Source organism: Lissotriton vulgaris, chromosome 1_1, assembly GCF_964263255.1.
Source record: "Lissotriton vulgaris chromosome 1_1, aLisVul1.2, whole genome shotgun sequence".
NCBI lineage: Eukaryota > Metazoa > Chordata > Amphibia > Caudata > Salamandridae > Lissotriton > Lissotriton vulgaris.
In genome coordinates, this window is record NC_141685.1 from 154,412,010 (window position 1) to 154,426,894 (window position 14,885).

Here is a 14,885-nt window from a genome sequence, read left to right on the forward strand (position 1 = left end):
GGATGAAATCTAGCTGCAAAACCTCGAACGGATACGTAGGAGGTGCAAAATGACCAGCTGAAGTTGGGGTTCCCCTACCAGGATTGTGTTTCAGACATACCATGCAATTTTTGACTACATTCTCTGCACACTTAGGGATTCCACTATTCTGCCATACCGGGGCCAACAACTTGCAGATTCCTTTCACACTAATATGAGCCATTCCATGGGCCATTGTCACCACTGCAAGCACGTACGCATCGGGTAGCAGCCATCTCTGATGCTCTGACAACTCCACCCAACAACCATTCGCATCCATTTTACCCGTACTTTCTCTCCACGTGTTCAACTCTTTCTCTGTAGCCTCAGATTGAATGGACTTCACACTCTCTATTGTGTCCTCACACATTCCAACATCACCAACCCATCTTGCAGGGCCTGCAACATACATTCGGCTCATCGCATTCCTTGCAGTTTCTTTTGCTATTCCGTCCGCAAATGCATTTCCACGACCAACATCATCAGTCACCTTCTTGTGGGCACTACATTTAACGATCACGACTTGCAGAGGCAAGGTCAGTGATTCAAGAAGCTCATTCACCAACTGGCCATGCTGGATCTTATCTCCATGCGAAGTCAGGAACCCACGTTCTCTCCACAATCGTCCAAAACTGTGAGCCACTCCAAACGCATACTGGCTATCAGTGTAGATGGTCACTTTCATCCCTTTCGACAACACACATGCTCTTGTAAGTGCAATCAATTCTGCTGCTTGGGCTGAGTTATGCGGAATACGTGCAGCTTCAACAATCGTATGCAAAGTCGTGACAGCATATGCTGCAGTTGTGTCACCATTCGGAAGCTTGAAGCATGAACCATCCACCCATAAGGTACTATCACATTCAGCAAGAGGAGTATCCTGGAGATCTATTCTCACTTTCGTTTCTTCTTCTGTTCTAAGAAAACAATCATGCTGCTCGTCAACATTCCCTGTCTCAACTGGAATCGACAACAACGTGGCTGGGTTGAGTGTGCTGCATCTTTTGATGTGCACATGGCTTGCTAACAAGGTTAGTTCATAACCAGACAATCGAGCACTAGTTAAGTGCTGTGTCTTTGTCCTGTTCAACAACGTGTCCACTGCATGTGGAACCATTACAATTAAGGTGTTATTCATCACTAAACCAGCAGACTGTCGAATAGAAACAGCTGCTGCTGCTGTTGCTCTTAAACAACTTGGCAATGCTTTAGCTACCGGGTCCAAAGTCGACAAAAAATACGCGCATGGACGCTGCTTGTCCCCAAACAACTGTGTCAACACGGACAATGCACAACCTTCTTTCTCGTGGACGTACAATGTAAAGGGCTTACTGTAGTTGGGTGTACCTAACACAGGAGCCGAACATAATGCTGTGCGCAATTCAGAAAAACTTTTCTGACACTCTTCGGACCAAGGCACATGATTGGGTGTATCTTTGCACGTTAATGCCACCAAAGGTTTGGCCAGCAAAGAAAAATTTGGAATCCACTGCCTACAGTACGATGTAATACCCAAGAAAGCACGTACTTCTCTCTGTGTTCTGGGCACACTCAATTTCGCAATTGCCTGTATTCTTTCTGGGGTCAGTTTCCTTCCCTTCTTCGATAAGAGATGACCTAAGTAGGTCACTTCTTGTCGACAATATTGCATTTTAGACAGAGACACTTTGTGATGCAGATCACACAAATGACGCAACAGAGACAACGTTGCTTCTTTACAGATTTCCTCAGAATCTGCAGCAACAAGCAAATCATCAACATACTGAATGAGGGTAGCGCCATCAGGTAAAACAATCGTATCAAGCTGCGTTTTTAAAGCTTGACTATATATTGACGGACTTTCACAGTAGCCCTGGGGAGCGCGTTTAAAGCGGAAGCTTCGACCTCCTAAACTGAAGCCAAAAATATCCCTACTCTCCTCAGCAATGGGGATGCTGAAGAAAGCATTCTTCAAGTCAATCACCGAAAACCATGTTGCAGAAGCTGGAATCATAGTCAATAGTGCAGTAATGTCGGGCACAACTGGGAATTGTGGTACAACTATTTTATTGACCTCTCTAAGATCAATCACGAATCTGTAAACAGGTGGCTGGGAAGGGTCAGTTAGTTTCAAAACAGGCAGAACAGGACTATTGCAAACGTTGCCTCGTGTTTCTTCGATCACATCTTTTTCAATCAGATCATAAATGATCGCTAGCAAAGCTTTTTCGCCTTCACTAGAAATTTTGTATTGGGGAATGCGCGGTATTTTAACATTGGCTTTCAATGTCACAACATATGGTGGTATTTCCAAAAGACCTACATCATTAGGACCAGTAGCCCAAAGAACATTAGGGAGAGATGACAATTCTGTTGGAAGTTTGTCCTTTGACAAATACATTTGAGAAATCACTTTCTTACCCAGTGTAAGTTGTACTCCTGAAGGAGAACAATACAAAGTCGCATATAATCTTTTCAACAGGTCTAATCCCAACAAGTTTTCACCACAACCTGTGGTTAGAATAAGGGGTGCCTCAAATTCGCAAGGACCAACAGAAAGGGACAAAGGATCAGAAATCGGATTTCTAACTGGGGCGCCAGATAAACCTACTGATACATTCGTTTTGCCAGACAAAGGTGCACCAGGGAGTTTAGAGTGCATAATAGAACTCTTTGTAGCACCAGTATCCAACAGAAAAGGCTCTGACACACCTGATGTAATCACCTCAACATAAGGTCCACTCTGATCTACTGGAACTGAAACAACTCCCTCTCTTTGTCTATGGCTGTCCTAGCAATTATTACTTTCTGTCTGCTCATCTTCTGCATAGTAATTATCAGCATAGTACTGAGCTGTCCTACCAGATGCGTTATTCTGCTGATCAAACCTGTTCATCGAATTTTGAGGTGGAAGAGACTGTGCGTTTTGGGGGAAATTTCCACGCCCTCTACCTCTAGTTGCTTGTTGAACACCTCGACCTCTTACACCAGTAGCACCATTTGCACGCTGTAATAAAATAGGACAACTATACTTAAAATGACCCTCTTCCTTACAGTATGAACACTGGTTGGGGCCTACAGGGACACGTTGTTGAGTATACTCGACTCTTTGCGAGTTCCTTTGATACTGTTGAGGCTGCTGATAGTTGTTCGAATAGTTACTTTGAGCACCATTATTTTGACTACCACGTGGCGGGTACTCTTGCTGTAACTAAACCTTCGTTTTCAACTCTTTAGTTTTCTTTTCTACTCTATCTTTCTCATCTTTATCTCTGTTTTCGTAGTACTGTGCAGTAGCCAATATCTGTGCTGAAGAGGAAACTGCCCAAGAACTCTCTGAATCTTTCAACTTTTTACACAACTCGGGAAGTAGATTATGCACAAATGTATCGACGAACAATTGCTGACCACCTTCCGTGCTCATATCTTGACCACTGTGGTCGACAAACGTTTCTTCAAACCTAGTGAAGAAATCTGAAACCGTTTCATCTTTCTTCTGCTTACACGCAAACAACTTATCCCAATTTACACGCATCGCAGGCATTAGAGTTTGCATATAAGTAATGATCCTACCAGGGAGTTCCGCTACTAAAGGCTCAGGTTTAGCACCACCAATCTGTCGGGAATCTGCAGCAATAATATTAGCCCATGAATCACCTAACTCCTGATCATGATCTGCATGGCGAATCTTTCCCCATAAAGGCTGTGGAACAACGTTCCCAAACAACATGTCTATGTCAGCTAAATTCATGATACATGACCCAGCAGTCTGTGACAACTCTTTGTAATACCCTGCAGGATTCTTATGGGGATCAGGCAATGTCTGCTTGAGGGCCAAAACTTCAGCTCGCTTCCATGGAACATGTACCCACACACGCTGAAAATGTGGCAGAACAATCGGAACAGCATTTGCGTCCCCTTCCCTCCAGACTGGGGGAACTTCTCTCATGGGATATTGTCTTCCCTTCTTTTTAATAGAGGAATCAGACCCAAACAGTGACCTAGAAACACCATCAGTCCTAAGAGATAACAACATCGCAACTGCTTTCTCAACATCTGAATCCACAATTGCGCCTTTTGAAAACTCGAACCGTACATGGCTCAACTCGGGCGGATTAGAGTCCAAATCATTGTCTTCTAAATCTTCACACAGAAAAGCACACATTTTCTCAAAAACGTATCTTTGCTTCGGTTCTTCCCACTGATGGAAGAGATCCATAACAGACTCTAGCCCATACCTCGTCGGGTCGGTCACCAATCTATGTGCCAAATAATTCAACGTTTCCTTCTCGCTAGGATCAGGCAGTTGACTACGTAACTGCTTACGCTCTGTGTTCAGGAGTTACACTTTTTGCACCAAAGAGAGGATGCAACAAACTAGCGACAGGACTAGCCACTCTGACGAACAGAAGGAGAAGTCGATGAAAAGACAAGAGGGAAAGCAGGGTGAGTCGAGGCAGATGCAGAGGCAGTGTCAGAAACAGTACCAGAAGTGGGAGTCGACATAGTAGTCAAAGTTGTGGGAAGTAAAGGCAGAGCAAATGTCAAAGTCGGTGGCCCTTGAGAAGGCTGCACCGGAAGAGTAGGAACCAACTGAAGAGCAGCTGGTGGTTGTGGAGGAGCAGGAGGCAACACAACTAAAGGTTGCGCAGCTAAAGGTTGTGGAGGTGCCGTAGCATTTTGCGCATAGGGGGGTGGCGAACTTAACAAATGCGCCATTAACGGATCTTTTTCAAGCTCTTTTGCTGCATTCTGTTGAAGAGGCGACAAAACTGGGTAGCATTTATCTATCACCATTTTAAGTCGCCTATGCAACTGCTCACTTTTCTGTTCTTCTACACTATTTCTGAGTGCAACGACGGCTTGTACCATAGACATACCTCGTTTATTTTTCTTCGCTAATTTAATTTCCTTCTGTTTGGCCTCTTTTCGCCATAGGCGAAAAGAGTCAAACATTGCCGGCCGGGCTCTTTTCTTAAACAGTTTAACTTCTAGATTATCTAGGATTTCCGTGTCAAAGCTACCATATTGGGGCCATTTTAAATCAAGTCTTTCCTGGTGTATTTGACCTATACTTCATTGTATGTGATGGGGCCTACCCCATGCTTCACATATAGTTCATAGGTTGGAGTTCCAGCTGGAGGAACCGGACACGAATCCTCCAGTCGGGAGTCCCTACTACAACCAAGACAAAACAAATTTCCAAGTCTGCTGAGACCAGGCATCTCCGCTCACTAGTCTAGCTTCAAACTTCAAAGGATTATCGATTACGATATTTCTCGTGAATACACGAGTCCTTCGGTTTTGGTGCTTGCAAGTACCAAACAAAACGGTCCAAAAGGGACACCAAACAAACTAAGGACTGGGAGGCGCTCCACTTATACTTAACTGAGGTATCGATGGCTTCACCAGAAGACTCATCTATCGTTTCGCTCTACCAAACATCAAGGGTCCAAATCAGGGCGGCAGTCTGGGCAGCAGTCCTTCGTAGCCGTCGGGACTCGGAGAACCTCTCAGCAAAGACCTTCGGAACCACGTCGACATACAGGGGTCGCTGAAGTGGCTGGCCTTCCTCCGGAATTTTCACACAAAGCTCCTCAAGAACCTCTGGCTTGGACCGGTACCGCTGATAGCGCCCCACGTTGGGCGCCAACTGAGGTACTGGGTTTTTCAGAACCGGTACCGAACCGGTAACCCAGCGGTGTCAGGGTACACCCGAAGACCTCGAGTACCTTCTTGATTCAGACCACAGAAACACGAGTCTTCTAGGTGAAGTCAAAGTTGTAATTTATTGGCTGCAACCAAGTAACAAGCGTCCTAGAAGTACAACAGCATGTAGGTTCTCAGGAGACTGCTCAATCTTACAGAACCAGGCTTCTCTTTTTATGCAGAAAAATGGGCTCCAGGCAAACATTCTTAAATTTACAGTGCAAACATTCTTAAATTTACAGTAGGCTATTCACATATTTTCACTACAAAGAAAAGGCAGAGTCATGCTGAAATTTCACATTTCAGTGTGTCCAGTTTGGGATGAATTACCCGGCAAGGCCCAACATTCTCATCAGATATCGGTGTACCCCCAATAAAACCGGGCTCCTCCTCATCATAAAGCAAAGAAGAGAATAGAGCAGGGCCAGGTGTGAGCAAGATTAGGCAGGGTGTGTGTGCGATGAAAAGGGTTTTATGGCCTGTTGCGCCTTGATGCTATCTCATTCGGCCACTGGGAAAGGAACTGACCAAACAGGTCCGGCCTAGGGCAAAGGCTTCAGCTTGCCCAGGTCAGAGAGGAGTCAATCAAGGTGTACGTGTCGTTTGGAATCGGATTTGACTGTATAAAAGGGCCTATGTAAAGGGCAACTCACAAAATGGCTGCCGTATACAAAATGGAGGCCAAGGGTGCAGAACGCAAGTGACGATTTCGAGGTGTAACTGTCACTCGAATATGACGAAAATGCTTACAGATAGTGTACTAGCCATTTCCGGTCTTTTGATATGAAAATCGTCATACTACGATAAAGTTTTTATTCACGAGTTCGTGATTTTTAGAACTACAACAGGCAGCGAGACAGCTTGTTCTGAAATCAGTGACACCACCAAAGTTGTGCATGTGTTTAAGCTGATCGTTCAAAGGTACCCATTGTGAAAGCTACAGGTGTAACCATTTAAACCTCACACAAAATTAAAACAAGCTGTGAAATGTAAATGCACTGCATAGCCCTTCAAGCATGCTGTGAATTTTAGACGCACCGTGTAGTCTTTAAATGTTTCGCCAAAACAAACATGGAAAAATATATAAAAAATATGCATGAGCATTAAACCTATTGCCAAACGAAAGCACTAAAAAATTGTAATAATTGTGGGCCATCTGAGGCTTGAATCTCCTCGAGTATACCAATGTGCCCAAATTATTAGCATGAAGTAAACAAAGAATAAACGTGGAATTCACTGCAAAATTTTGTGATGCCAAAAATGTTAAACAAAATAATGCTATATAAAAAAATATTAAATGTTTATTCAATATGAAGATGGCTCCTGTTTTGCAGAATGCTACACAGCATTCCCAAGTGGCCTCCGAGATGATATTTTTCTTATGGTTTAAAAGTAGGAAAATGCCTTCTTTCTAAAAGTGGTTTATATATAGGGGGGTTTACCCAAACATAGTCACTGGGACCTGGGTTCAATTGGTACTGAGAGGGAGGGGTCCCAGTGTGAGTGTGAAATAATATAAGCAATTCAAAAAATATTTACACAGACAATGAATGCATCCACATTGTTTTATTCACAATGGGACCAGGTATACTAAATATACTCAACAATTAATCAATATCATAAACGGTTGTACAGTGCCCCAGGGGGGGAGGGAGGAAGTGATCAGGTGAGGATGGTGTGGTGGAAAGGAATTAGTGACAGGAAAATCAGCCAATTGATAAAACTGTGTTGACCAGTTAATTCTTATATACAAAACATAAGACCGTTGGTTCGATGCATAAATCAAAACATATCATACTTCACAAGATACAATAAATGTGAAAATATTGGCATGAAGTTGACGACCAAACAGGTTATTGTTGACGTTTCGACCCTCTAAAGTTTGCAGGGATTAGTGGTGCCCTTGCTGTGGGGTCTTCATCAGGACAAAATGCGGGGCAGGCACCCTTAGTAGGCAGGTAGAATGGCACAAGGTCTAAAAATGTGGTTATCACACGGGATCACTCCGCGGTGTCCAAATGATAAAATGGTCTTGCACGAATTCAACAGTATTATTCAAAGATGGTCGTTCAGTAATATCAAAAGTGGAGGTTACTCGGAAATCAGGTCTGCGGGTATAATGACTCCGTGATCGCAATCACGAGCGGCGTTCTCTGCTAGATACAATCGGCTGGGGATACCACTAGGAGAATTTAATTTACAGGCTTGAGCACATTTAGTGCACTTTACTAGGGACTTAGAAGTAAAATAAATGTGCCAGTTGGGGATGAGCCAATATCATCATGTTCAGGAGAGAGAGCACAAGCACTTTGGCCCTGGTTAGCAGTGGTAAACTGCTCAGAGTCCTGATACTAGATCATAAAAAATGGAGGAGGTAGACAAACTGTTGGAGGGAAGACCACCCTAAGGCTGCCAGGTTTAACATATCCCTTCAGGAAGGCTTGAGCTATCCAACAAGAACAGACCTCTGGGAAGTGAGTCGTTGTCTCAGGTCCCCTCATTTGACAAAGACATCTACCCTCGAAATGTCATTTTTTTGCGGTGCCCTCACGATTTCAGACCTAGTTGCAGTTCATATCAGAGCTGCTCCCTCCATGTAAGGGTTAAAATCAAAACTCAAAAGATGGCCCGTAACTAAGTTCTAAATTTTATCTTTTTTAAGGCTGATCCTTCGGAGATACTGGGTTTCTTTTCCCTTTATCTTCTTTCTGCATTTCCTCTTCTCCGCCTCCTTTCTTTTCTACTGTCTGATTATGTGCTTGACCCAGTATGCCCAGTATGCCCAGCCCATGACACATCTTGTATGAATGCTCTGAGTTTAGATTTTCCTGAGTGTGAAATGATGGAAAATATCAACTTTATTAAAAGCACAGAGGCAAGTATTATACTTTACTTTATTTTCTTTGTCTGTACGGTAGTCAAGTTAAACACTGTTACAAAAAGACTACAGTTCCCAGAAGCCATTGGAATTCATGATTACAAAAGACTAAACCAGATGCACCGTCAGTGGCTCTCTTGATGTATTCAGTCCGTGTCTCTGTCGTCGCACATTGGAGACATAATGGAGAAAAATCAGTCCTGTAAAGAACATCGATCACTGGAAACATCAGAGTGAACCAAAAGTGAAATCAACTCTGGACAGTTCATGACCATGAGAGACAAGAGCTAGAACAAGAAAGAGAAGAAACATGGCAATGGTGGCATATAATACAAAGAAGTAAGTTATGGCGTATTCGTATTGCACTTACTCCAAATGTGGTTACTGAATATTATGGGGCTGGCACTAAACTCACAATTCAAACAGGAATACAGCATAAAAGAGTTCCAATTTTCAAGCATAATTCCAGTTTACTATATGACAAGTATTACTCCTATAAAAGTGCCAGCACTCACAATATCTCTTGCATTTAGTCCATCAACATTGAGCACTGCAAGTCCCAAGTGTTCCTTGTTTTAATAGATCGCACGGGAGAGATGAACAGCGCAACAACATTTTCGAGATAGATGAATTTCCGGTCAGTCCCCGGTTAGTGAAAAATACTTCTTCATTGTAAATTCATTTTAAAGGACACAGTCAAAGCGTTTGCATAATCACCCCCAAAACCTTTGGATTGATGTTGTTGGTTTTTTGACTCTGAAGGTGCACTGAGTCCTGCCAATCAGACCTCAGTGTCAAGAGCTTTGACCCTTAAAATGTGTATGTCTAACAGGTTTACCCACAATTGGCATAAGTTCACCTACTCATATGCCCCATGTATGTGGTACCAAGGGTATCTAGTCCCTGTAACTTAACTGCCCCCATGGACTGCAGAAGTTATTGTGCCACCACCAAGTAAAGCATGATTCCCAGTCCACCACTGCTGGCTGGCAGAGCATTTTTAACTTGCTAACCCGAGTTTGCCATTCAATCCAATGGCAAAACCTAAAACCTACTTTTTCTGAAGATAGGATATATTATACTAAAAAGAAGGACTTCTGTTTTATTGACTTCACATGTCCTGACAGTAAAGCTCCACATTCTTTTTTTTGCTGTGGAAAGGTTAGTAGATCGATTGGGCTACTAGCTCTAACTCTAGCAACTCAACAGGGCTACCTTCCAGATGGGACTACTAAATACGTTACTTCAAGTTATCAAACAAATCATTGCATTATACTGACTTGTTGTTCAAGCAGAATTTATGTAATTGTTGCCCAAAGTTTTCCAGTAGCCGTTCACGTTGTCCAAAAGCTGCCATCCTCTAGGTAGCCTTCTGCCCTCCTGGGGAGAAGTGAGAACCACTCTCAGGAAGGGGAACAAAGGACCTGCAGAGGGAAGAGAGGTGGCTTCTTCCTGAAATGATGGCCAAAATAGTTGTGCACCCAAAAAGAGAGCTTCAAAGGTGAAGCTGTCTTTAAAGAGCAAATGGTAATCACACAACGACAGGGCTGCTCTTTTGTAATGTAATGTAATGTAATGTAATGATGTCTTGTAAAGCGCATGAATCAACCCACATGGGGTATCTCCGTGCTGTGGACCGCTGGGGAACCCGTCCTGGCTTTTCCTGTGAGATGGTCCCTACTGGGTATATCCAAGGTGAAACCAGGCATCCCCGGCGTATGTGGGGGGCCATTGTAGAGATGAGGCAAGCTAATGCCCAGAGTTACCGAGTGTGATCCCTGGTTAGAGTAGGCACCGAGGCGAGAATTATCGAGTCTGCTGACCCAGGTCCACGACCCTGCCACGTCGGGAATTGAACCCTGCTCCCGGGTCGTCCTCTGCTTCTGGGTCTGCCGCCTCTAACCAGTGAGCCACACCACTCCACTTTTGTACGTCTCAAAGACCTACCAGTGCACCTCCTCTGTTTGTACCTCACAAGCACCTACCTGTACCCCTCCTCTGTTTGTACCTCCCATGCGAGCTTCTGAAATGAAGCTTGTAATCCCTGCTCTGACAACCATGGCCTTTTGACTATCAGGCCATTATCTGACTTCTGCTGAACCCCACATAGTGAGTGTGCAGACAGAGGGGAGTTGGGGTGCTGAAGGACATGAAATGAGGTAAACTTGAATATGAGAAATAGGGAAAGGTAGAAATGCTGCATCACCTGTGGATAACTGACACCTCCTCCCGCTCTGCCAAATGCCCATCAAGTCACAAAGTGGCTTCCTGGGCCCCAAACTGACAACGTTATGCCAGATACCATGTAAAGGTAGAAAAAGGGGAAAAGAGATTAATATGCAGACATCTGATGCGGGGATATGTCAGGTAAATTATTGGTTGTGATGGATCCTCTATAAGGACTAAAGGACGGATATCATTGAATATTAAATGATCTGAATCAATGTTTGTTTGCCTAATCTGAGCATATAATGTAAAGGACGGGCCTTACAGTGAACCCCTCGTTCTGTTTTACAAAAAAGCCCCAGAAGGAGCTGCATCTTACAGAACTTTATCTACTTTAGAAAGAAATAAAGACTTGCTTTTGTAAGTTGTCTTTCAGGACCAGAACTGGGCGCTGTAAGCTGTACTAGTTTTAGGGAGAAGGACAGATGTTATGGCAATAGGAATCCCACCTCAACTCACAATAACACTCCAATCTTCCAGGTTGGAAGAAACCAGAAGTGCTTGAACAAGGGTAACTGTTTAGTGTCAAAGGTGACTTAATGAACAACAAGATAAATAGAGGAGTTGGCATTTGAGCGGATCCAGTATTAACAGGAAAGCATTGAGAAGTGTGTGAGTGGAGTTGCTTTTATTATATACTTTCTGAAGAGTTACCTTTGTTATAAACTTCCTGAAGTGTTACCTTTGTTATATACGTCCTGAAGAGTTACCTTTGTTATATACTTCCTGAAGTGTTACCTTTGTTATATACGTCCTGAAGAGTTACTTTTGTTATATACTTCCTGAAGACTTACCTTTGTTATACACTTCCTGAAGAGTTACTGAATTAACAGCAGCCCACCCTGATCCCTCTTTTTTCACAATCCAATCTTGTGTAACTGAAATCTTGTCCATGTGCATCTACCTAAAACGGAATCTGTAGCATGTGGGTGCTCCATGTGCGCCCTTTCTTCACTGCACTACTCTGTGAACACTGGTAAATCACCTCCTTTTTTGACGTTAATGAGAAGTGACATGATCAACAGAACCCTTAGTTAAATATCAGTGTAAGGTGCAATACTCCGTGCTATGTTTCAAAGATGGTAAATAATAGATGTCATGTACAACCTGTTGAATATTGTTTATTCACATTCCATTATGTTTCCATTTAGTAATTTTGAATCTCTTTACATCCTACAGAAAGCAAGCCTTGAATGAATGAAATTATAAAAAATTAAGATAAAACTTCAAATCTACAAAAATCAGTCCCCAACAATGAGCTCCGGTATTCAGGAAAATACCAGTGCAGTCTGCGACAGAGGAACCTGCACATATAACTGACAGATCCTGGATGAAGCAGTCGAGAGCAGTTCAGTGGATGTAAGAGTCTGACCTGTGCACCTCCACGCCACAAGACTGATAAATTAACTCTAGAAAATAAAGGCAACAACATAGACAAACCGCCTCATGTGTCAACAGGCGTCCAACACCAGCTGTAATCATGGGAATGGTATGCTGTGGTTACTGCAGTGCTCTGCTTCCTCAAGTGATAACGAACCATCATTCAATGCTCTAGGTGTATTGTAAACTCCTTCTGGCCAAACCGCAGCAGCCAGTGAAAAGCACAACGGAGTTGAGACAAACAACCAAAGGGTAAAGGAAAGAGGAGTTCTGCTATCTACAACATAGCAGACTGTCCCAATTTGTACCGACCAGAAGGAAGATTAATCTTCACCCACAAGCATGCAAAACCATCATTCAATCTGAAGGCACAATCGCCTTCAAAGGAACCTTATATATATTCTGAGTGTGGCAAATATTTAATGGCTATTGCATGTTATTGTTAAATCAGAAATCAAACGTGCAAAATACCACAAACATACAGGGTTTGAGAATAACACAAGTGCTTTATCAACCATGTTGGCCCATCAGGAAACGCAGTCATGGGATGTAGACAAATATATCCCCGGCCCACAGACACTAACCAAGAAAGAAGAACCAGCGCTTTAGTTTGTCATCGCTACTAAAGCTTCATCAGCGAACGCACACAAGAGAAAAACCATTCAAGTGCAGTGAATGTGTAAAGAGCTTTAGTAGGTTATTAGAACTACAAAGACACCAGCGAACACACACAGTAGAAAAACCATTCAAGTGTAACAAATGTGAAAAGTGCTATAGTCAGTCATCAAACCTACAAAGTCATCAGCGAACACACACAGGAGAAAAGCCATACGATTGTACTGAATGTGCAATGCGCTTTAGACAGTTATCACACCTACAAAGACATCAGCTAAAACATTATGGGGAAAAACCATACAATTGCAATGAATGTGGAAGTAATTTTAGTGATTCCACAACATTAAGGAATCATCAGCGAATACACACAGGGGAAAAACCATTCAAGTGCAGTATATGTGTGAAGAGATTTAGGTGGTTATCAGAACTACGAAGACATCAGCAATCACACACAGGGGGAAAACCATTCAAGTGCATTTAGTGTGAGAAGAGCTTTAGGTGGTTATCAAACCTACAAAGCCATCAGCGAACACACACAGGTGAAAAGCCTTACCATTGCATTGAATGTGATAGTGCATTTATTGACTCTTCATCATTAAGGATTCATCAGCGAACACACAAAGGAGAAAAACCATTCAAGTGTAGTGAATGTGTGAAGTACTTTAGTCAATCAGCACACCTAAAAGAACATCCGCGAACACATACAGGGGAAAAACCATTCAAGTGTAGAGAATGTGTGAAGTACTTTAGTGAATCAGCACACCTAAAAGAGCATCAGTGAACACACACAGGGAAAAACCATTCAAGTCTAGTGAATGTGTGAAGTGCTTTAGTCAATCAGCACACCTAAAAGAGCATCCGTGAACACACACAGGGGAAAAACCATTCAAGTGCAGTGAATATGCAAAGTGCTTTAGTCGTGTACCAGACCTACAAATACATCAGCGAACACACACAGGGGAAAAACCATATGTTTGCAATGAATGTGGAAGTTGTTTTAGATGTTGCTCAGCGTTAAGGATTCATCAGCGAACACACACAGGTGAAAAACCATACCATTGCAATGAATGTGGAAGTAGCTTTAGCCATTGCTATGCATTAAGGACTCATGAACGAACGCACACAGGGGAAAAACCATTCAAGTGCAATGAATGTGTGAAGAGCTTCCGTCAGTTATCGAACTTACAAACACATCAGCGAAGACACACTGGGGAGAAACCATTTAAGTGCAGTGAATGTGCAAAATGCTTTAGTCACTTATCAAGCCTCCAAACACATCTGCGAAGACACAGGAGAAAAACCATATCATTGCAGTGAACGTGCCAGTGCTTTTATGGTCTCTTCAAAATTAAGGATTCATCAGCGAGCTCACTCAGGGGAAAAGCCATTCAAGTGCACTGAATGTGTGAAGAGCTTTAGTCGATTATCAATTCTACGAAGACATCAATGAACACACACTGGCAAAAAACTATATGATTGCAATGAATATGGAAGTAGTTTCAGTGATTCCTCAAATATCAGGATTCATCAGCAAACACATGCAGGGGCCAAGCCATTCAAGTGCAGTGAATGCGTGAAGAGCTTTAGTTGGTTATCACAGCTACAAGTACATCAGCGAACACACACAGGGGAAAAGCCATTTAAGTGCAGTGAATGTGTGAAGAGCTTTAGCCACTCATCATCTTTCATAAGACATCAGCGAACACACACATGGGAAAAACCATACCCTTGCAGTGAATGTGCTAAGTGCTTTAGTAGGTTATCACATCTACAAAGACATCTGCAAACACATAATGTGGAAAAAAACATACTATTGCAGTGAATGTGGCAGTAGTTTTAGTGACTCTTTAGTAGTAAGGATTCATCAGTAAACACACACAGGGCAAATCCATTCAGTTGCTGTGAATAGCTTTATTAAATCAGCACACGTAAATGAGAATCAGTGAACACATACAGGGTAATAGCCAATCAGTTGCAAGGAATGTGTGAAGAGCTTTAGTCGATTACCAGACCTACAGAGTCTTCAGCGAACACACACAGTAAATGACTACATAATCGCATGAATGAGGAAGGAGTTGCA

At 42.9% G+C, this 14,885-nt stretch overlaps 1 pseudogene; it reads left to right on the forward strand.

Moving 5' to 3' along the window:
• LOC147737912 (uncharacterized) overlaps nucleotides 1-14,122 on the forward strand; it is a 69,544-nt pseudogene extending 55,422 nt beyond the window's left edge.
• Nucleotides 14,123-14,885: the final 763 nt, after the last annotated feature.